The sequence below is a fragment of the Adiantum capillus-veneris genome, chromosome 9, assembly GCF_014529385.1.
Source record: "Adiantum capillus-veneris isolate H3 chromosome 9, ASM1452938v2, whole genome shotgun sequence".
NCBI lineage: Eukaryota > Viridiplantae > Streptophyta > Polypodiopsida > Polypodiales > Pteridaceae > Adiantum > Adiantum capillus-veneris.
Window position 1 is genome coordinate 52,920,904 of NC_140939.1, and position 7,524 is coordinate 52,928,427.

The following is a 7,524-nucleotide window of genomic DNA, read 5'->3' on the forward strand; positions in this document are numbered from 1 at the left end:
ATATCATAAAGCTAACCATTTCAAGAGGAATCGCATAAACGTTTTGTTACCACAATTGTATGTATGTCTAGGAGTGAGAAACATGGGAATAGGTGAGCTTGTACCTATATTTCCCATTGATATAGCTAGAGCACCGTCATGAATAAGAATCTCTAATTCATAATACTCACCCCTCCCCTTATACCCCCCCCTCTATACATACATTATGAGCATGAGAAAATAGGGGGCCACCCCCTATTATATACAATTATTTGAAAACTCCAAAAGAACCCCTCTCGTACACTCATGTGGTACCACACAAAAATACACATCAAATCCCTTAGGCTTTGAGTAAACAACAACGTAAAAAAGGTGGGAATGAAGAGAGCTTTGGAGACAGCTTTTTTTATCATTTTCTTTATATATGTTGTATTTTTGAAAAAAAGCTTTTTTATCATTTTATTTATATATGTTGGATTTTTAGAAAATGCTTACTTTAGAGATTATGAGAGAGATATTTTTCGATATTATTCTATTTTTAGAGAGGCTAGTACAGATAATATGGTTTAACTTGTGGAAAACTAAATGCAAAAGTTTGCCTCAGATTTGCTTCATGGAGACAAAAAGGTGTATGAGAAGGTTTCTTTTACACTCCATCTCCAATATCCCCCCCCCCCCCCCCTCTCTCTCTCTCTCTCTCTCTCTCTCTCTCTCTCTCTCTCTCTCTCTCTCTCTCTCTTCCTATATTGCAAGGAAATAGACTACATCTGTCTCTAAATACATCTATCAACCTGATTATTGCTCACCATCTCCCACTCTCTTGCTCTCTCATCACTCTCTCTTAATATGCTCGCGAGTTGTTTCGACCATTCTCTCCCTACATCACACTTTCTTCCCTCCACTCCTTCCCACATAGTTTCTTTATCTACCAAAGCCAAATAAGGCTTGATTAGGTAGCACCATTCACTATAATGGACATACATTCACTGTAATGGACATACAAGCGACCAACAACATAATTGCAAAGAAAAACAATTCCAAAATTTTACAAAAAGGAATTACAAGGTAAAATTAGACTAGATGGTCTGGTTATTCTTGGGACACAATAGCTATATTATACTCATTAGCTTTGACTAAGTGGTATGCCAACAATTGAACACTCTAAGCAGATCCTCATTGGTTAGATTGCTTTGATGGATAAACATGTTATGGTTCACATCCAAGCCATCTCCACATGTACACATCGGACTAGTTGCGATGTGGAATTCATACATCTTGCCTTGGATCTATGAGTTGGTTGTTTCTCATGCATGTTTGTCTTAACAACAGTATGCTGCAAAATTTGAGCTTCCATGGTAACTATTGAGTCAATTCTCTTGGAGGCTTAAATTAAAATTCCTAGTCAATAACATGCATTGAGTGTTTTTTAACTGCACTCTTCTTTATTGTGAGCCCTGCTAACTCCAAATTTTGCAATTCAACAACAGTCAAGTTTGTTCCCTGTTCCACAAGCCATATGTTGGGTACTCTAGTTGGACATTGAGTGATTGTGTTACAATCTGCCATGTGTGACCGACATTGTCATTGTAGAACCACATGAATTGTGTTAACCCTCACGCACATTCCTATCACCTAAGACGGATGCCGTATTATTTATTTGGTAGAGTCAGGTACCGGGCTTGTCGGTCCAATAGGAAAAGGGTAAGAGTGATCGCCGATGAGAGGCGCACTCTAACTAAAACATTCAAGGGATTAGTTGGCTAAGCATGGGCGCCCAAGTGTGAATGGGGCGAGCTCATATAAAAGTCACCTAAACCTAAAATTCACTCATTCTTTCATTTGTGCAATTGAATACTGCTCTTGCTCCATCTCCATCTTCTTCTTCTTCATCTCCTTGTGTGTGTGTGTGTGTGTATGCGTGACAGAGAGAGAGAGAGAGAGAGAGAGAGAGAGAGAGAGAGAGAGAGAGAGAGAGAGAGAGAGAGAGAGAGAGAGAGAGAGAGACGTCACGGCGGCGGCGAAGCGGTTGAGCGCGGCGCAGTAGTGGCTCCTTCTTCTTTGCGGCGAGGAATCCTCCAGGACAGCAAGCATAGAGCGGTGAGTAACACACCATCGCCACCTTTAAGCTTCCTAGTTTAGGCTAGTTGCGTGCTTTGAGCCATTTGTGGCTCGCACACAGTGTATCGGCAAGTTCCTTGCATTAACACGTGCGATAAACGCGCATAGTTTTGGCATCGATGCCGAGGAATGCCATACACTAAGCTTGAATGGCACTCTCTGCTTCTTTGTGGTGCAATTTCAATTGTCGGAAAGGTAGAGAAGGAAGGTGTGTGTGTTGAGAAGAAGGAGTTTGTTTCGCTGCTGTGTATTATTTTGTTCATAAGGTTTTGAAAGGTACTGTGTTTTTTATGTGATAAGGTGTTATTATTAAGGTTGTAGATCTATAATGCTAGTTCTATGTAAAGTATAGTGATTAGTTTTGCTAGATAGTGAGTTGCTGTAGTAGTGTGTTAGTGTTGAGATGTCGAGCTCTACATCTTGAGCTGGCATCCACTACGGGTCTTGGCCGCTTACGATATTTACTCACTGGCGCGTTAGGTGACCAACACGGAGGATCTCTGCCAGTGATTCTACAGCTGGACTACACTTATAGTGCTAGCCTAGTACGCTTCTAGCGAGTTCACACTTAGTGACCGCATGTACATATGTGCTACTTTTCAGCTTTAGCACTTAGTCATTTTGTACTCTCTTTTCTGTGAGAAGAAGAAGAAGCTTTCCATCTCTGTGTGCTTTGTGCTTGTCTTGTGTAGCTCTCTTGCATCCTCTTTCTTTACAGTTAGTGTGTAACAGTAGCTGTATTAGTGGTAAGTAGGTAGGTTAGGTATGTGTGTGCTCGCACGTACATTGCGGCCACGGCGACTTTATCCCCCAAATTTTCTTTTATAATAATAAAAACTTTATAGGTAGGACCGGGATCGGGAATATCCCACAGATTGAAGCCTAGACCCAAGCCCAACCTCACGCTCAGGCTCAGGCCTCACTCGCCCTTTAAAATTACGTATTTTAGCCTCACACGTAGCTAAAAATCAACCTTTTGGAGGACCAACGGAGCTTCAGGTGACCAAATGTTGTACTATAAAGCACATCGCGACCCTCTGAGCAATACGCTCGTTTCGAGCTATCACACGCTCTAATCCAAAAACCGATCATTAAAAAACATAAAGAAACGAGTGAAAACGGACGCCTAAAAAAGTAACCGGTTAATCTTCGAGGTTATTTGCCGACGCGTAGGGTGCCGAAGGCACATGCATCAGCACTCTGGTCGTGTGCTAGAGACAAAGCAACTAAAGAGAATTTTGACTTACGCGAGTTCTCATTATCCACCTACCTTAGGTTCCGGGTCCTCAGCGGGGACCCAAGGTTTCCCAATGCGTAATCCCGATAGCTCAAGCCAAGACATGCATGCCATGGGTCCACACTCCGGACCGAGCATGCTTAGCCACTTCAAGGAAACCTTTAATAGAGTCACTCGCTCCGAACATGGAGCTAATGATGTAAATGAGGGGGGTGGGGAAGTAAATTCGCCATTCATGACCAACGTAGACCCTATGCCCTTAGCAAGTGTGCACGCGAATACCTCATTCACTGCACACCCTGACTCTTTAGAGCTATTCCCCTCCGAGGTCATATTACCCGATGGTAGAAGCCTTGCCGAAGTGCAAGAGGTTGAGCGATATATCATTGCGGCTAGGGAAAAGGAAATCGAGAGCTTACGCAAGGCGGAGCAACGAAGAGAGTTAAAAGCGAAAGCCCCTATGTCAATATCCTTGCTAAGAGAGCAATTGAGTGCTCTTGACTTAGAAACCGCTAAGGGCACCACTAAGGTCCAACCCCTAGAAAGCAACATTGCATCTAGCTCAAAGGACACCCCTAGCACCTCAATCCTAGATGGATATTTCTTAAATGAGAACTGGGAGTACGAACTACAAACAAAAACTCTAACCAACCTATACACAGGTCACACCTATCATGTGGGTTGGTTAGATGTCCTAAAATCCACAATGGGTGCTACTAGTATGGAGGATCAACATCAAAGAGTTTGGGAGGTCATCCATAGGGTCATTGAGTTAGAGAGACAGAACAAGGGGATCAACATGCCTTCAACGGGTCTCATGAGATTCTTGGATACATGAAAGCCTAAACAACTGACCTTATCGCAAATGGAGACTCCCTCGGTAAGTCCGATGGATCCTCCATATGTTGTTTTGCTAGGGGTCTCAGTGCAATATGAGCCAACAAGTGGTAGCTATACCTTTCCAAGTCTAGCTCATCTGTCCCTTGATGACACCACGACTACCATGCCTACCCCAATGATGGGCATGCCAAGAAACACGCCATGGACCTCATTTGTTAGTAAAGGACCGCTACATGGTAGCTCAATGCCTGCAACAGTACCTACAAGTGTGTACCAATCGTATACACCCATGGGTCCTCGTACTCATGTAGTCCCTACCCCTCCCATTGTTTCAACAACCTATGCTCCACAACCACAACCACAACACCCAAGCTCTTATTTCCATGGGACCATACCTGCTAGCATTAGCATGTCACATTCAACGTCTGCTATACTTAGGGCCACACATATGAACTTTGGGCCGCCACATGGCACAACACCATACCAAACGTGGAACCCAAGGGCTTCCTATGCGCCAAGACCAATGCCAGTACCTACTCCACATGTAGTCTCTGGAACACCTCCACCCACGGTGCCTGCTCACTTAGGTGACTTGGCAACATTTTCTCAAGCTATCGGTTGATCTATTACTGAGAATATGCGTAACACACCTGATAGAGAACCTAAAAGTAAAGTCAGACAATGTGGATTGGGTCCACCTAGCAGCAACCATAGACACTTGGGGAAATAGGGGGATGGCTTGGGTAACTCCTGAGGGGGATGAAATGCCCGTACCCTTAAATATGCTACAAGCAATGCATATAGCTTTTGACAAGACTCATTCTAATATAACGAAGAAAGTATACAAGTGGGTCCCTAAAGTTTGTTTAGCGACCATGGTTGATGCTAAAAAACAGAAGCCTTGTAAGAAATGTCCCACTCGCTCCAAGAAATGTAAGGAAACATGGCGTTGGATTCCTAAACGACTATTAGAAGCCCAAGGCTACTATCAAGGAAATGATCAAATCTGGGTGCCAAAATGTAGAATGTGTCCTTACTTGTCACCTAACCCATGTGAGCCCAATCCCGTAGCTCCAAAACGATCGATGATCGTGTAAAGAAAAAAATTACAAAATGCTACGCACCCACTTTAAAGCTAGTTTGGGTACCGAAGAAAGAACGACTTGTTCCACCTAGCTCAGGAAGGGGGGAGTCCCATGAAGCTTCTAGCTCCTCATGTAATGCATCCATAGAGGTAAAATCTTCTCCACAATCTCCACCTACAATAGTGGACCTCCATAAAGCTACAAAGGAATCCACACCTCCTAGTATTCAAGAATCACCTGATGAAGTTCGATCTTGGGAGAGTACCTTACCACCCTTACAACTCGACGAGGCACCTAAGGTTTATAAAAATATTGGCAAAAATCCTCACCTATTACCAATTGGAACAATTGGTTTCAAAGGGTGACGAGCACATTTCAAACGGTATGATCTACCCAAGGAAGGAGGGAGTGTTTGCTGACAGTCATCATTAACTCACTCCCCTCTCAACCTTCCTCCCTGACCTCTCAATCTCCCAATCTTAGGGAATGTATATATAAAGCCTTATACTCACAGAAAACAAAAATAATAAAGAGTAAGAGCAATTAGCGAACGAGTATGCACAATAAAAGTCAAAACATTGACGTAGACCTACACATTCACATCCGGAACACTGAAACAGAAACCTATGTCATCAAACACCTTTGATCCTCATCACTTGAGTGATGGAGGGTAGGTAAGATTAGTACGATAGGAGTGTTTCTGTTTTAGAGTTTAGTGATTAGGAAAGTTCTTTCTTCCCACTGATGTGCCTCCTAGAGGTATTGTTTGTGTTTCATAGTGTGTACAGGAACAATTGCTATTGTTAGGATTTGGACCTTATGGAATCTTTCTCTCGTTCATACTTCAAATCAAGCGCGATCATCAACACAAACAGGTGTTTCTTGTCCATTAGCATTATCTCTTATCTTTTGTGCATCTATGTTCGTCTGCTTTAATTGTGATTGGTAGCATAATATCCAACACATTTGCTTAGTATCAAACATTAAATTCAATGTAGTTTTTTGTCATAATCACTTGTCTAGGTTTAAAAATAAAGCAGTCCGACTAAGCTAGTTTGACCAAGCTAGGCATTAGAGATCTTCTCTTAATACCATGGGGAATGCCTTCCTAATAATCAATGGTTACTTAGGTTCCTAATCGATTTAAGCAGCATTGTGTGAAATGTACTGGGGCTTTCTAGTGGGCTTAGTCCCTATTGACCTTCAGCTTAAGTTTTATAAAGGGAGTTTACTAATGTGATGAGCCTGGGGAGGGTAACAGTGTTATATGACCCCCCAAAGTTACAAAATTAAAATGCTGAAAACGAACAAAAAAATAAAAATAAAAAAATCAAAGTACCACAATGTAAAATCTTAAGCTGGAAGAGAAAATCTCAGCTTGATTTGGTACTCCACTCACATGTATCGCCTATGGTACTAGAGCCCTAGAGGTTCCTAGTGTGGGTGATTTTCCTTGAAAAGAAAAAAACCCAAGGCATACAAAATAAGCACACACATCAAAATTGAATCACTGTGAAAAGACTTTGGGGGTTCAAAGAAAGGTAATCAGTCAGGCGATGATTTCATGAGAAATTCCTTTTATCGTAGCTTAACTACAAGGTCTTCTAGGTATAGCCTCTAGTCAGCCCTCGAACATGAAATAATTGGCTCTCGCAATTAAACAACTTAATTGACCAGAGAAAATTGAGAAGCTGGCCCATGGTATTAATAGTCGATCTTTAGTGCCTTTCGACCGTTAAATTAGCGACCCCAAACTTGTTTAACTTTTTATCTTGACAATTGTTTATGTGTTTGATTATATTACAATTTAATGTTTATTGTTGCTGACAAATGGTTTAAAATTCTGTTACCAATCAAATGTCTGCCTACAACTGCATATGCTTTTTAATTGTATATGAGAATCCAATTACTGTGCCAATGTTGTTTGGTTTTGCAGTTGACAGAAGAAGGTAAGGACATTCATCTCAAATTCTCTTCCACCTCGACAAACGAGCTTCAACTCAATAGCTTCTGAGGACGGAATCTACATTAGGAAGGGGGGCATGTTAACCCTCATGAACATTCCTATCACCTAAGACATATGCCGTATTATTTATTTGGTAGAGTTAGGTACTGAGCTTGGCGCACTCTAACTCGAACATTCAAGGGATTAGTTGGCTAAGCATGGGCACCCAAGTGTGAAAGGGGCGAGCTCATATAAAAGTCAGCTAAACCTAAAATTCACTCATTCTCTCATTTGTGCAATTGAAGAGTGCTCTTGCTCCA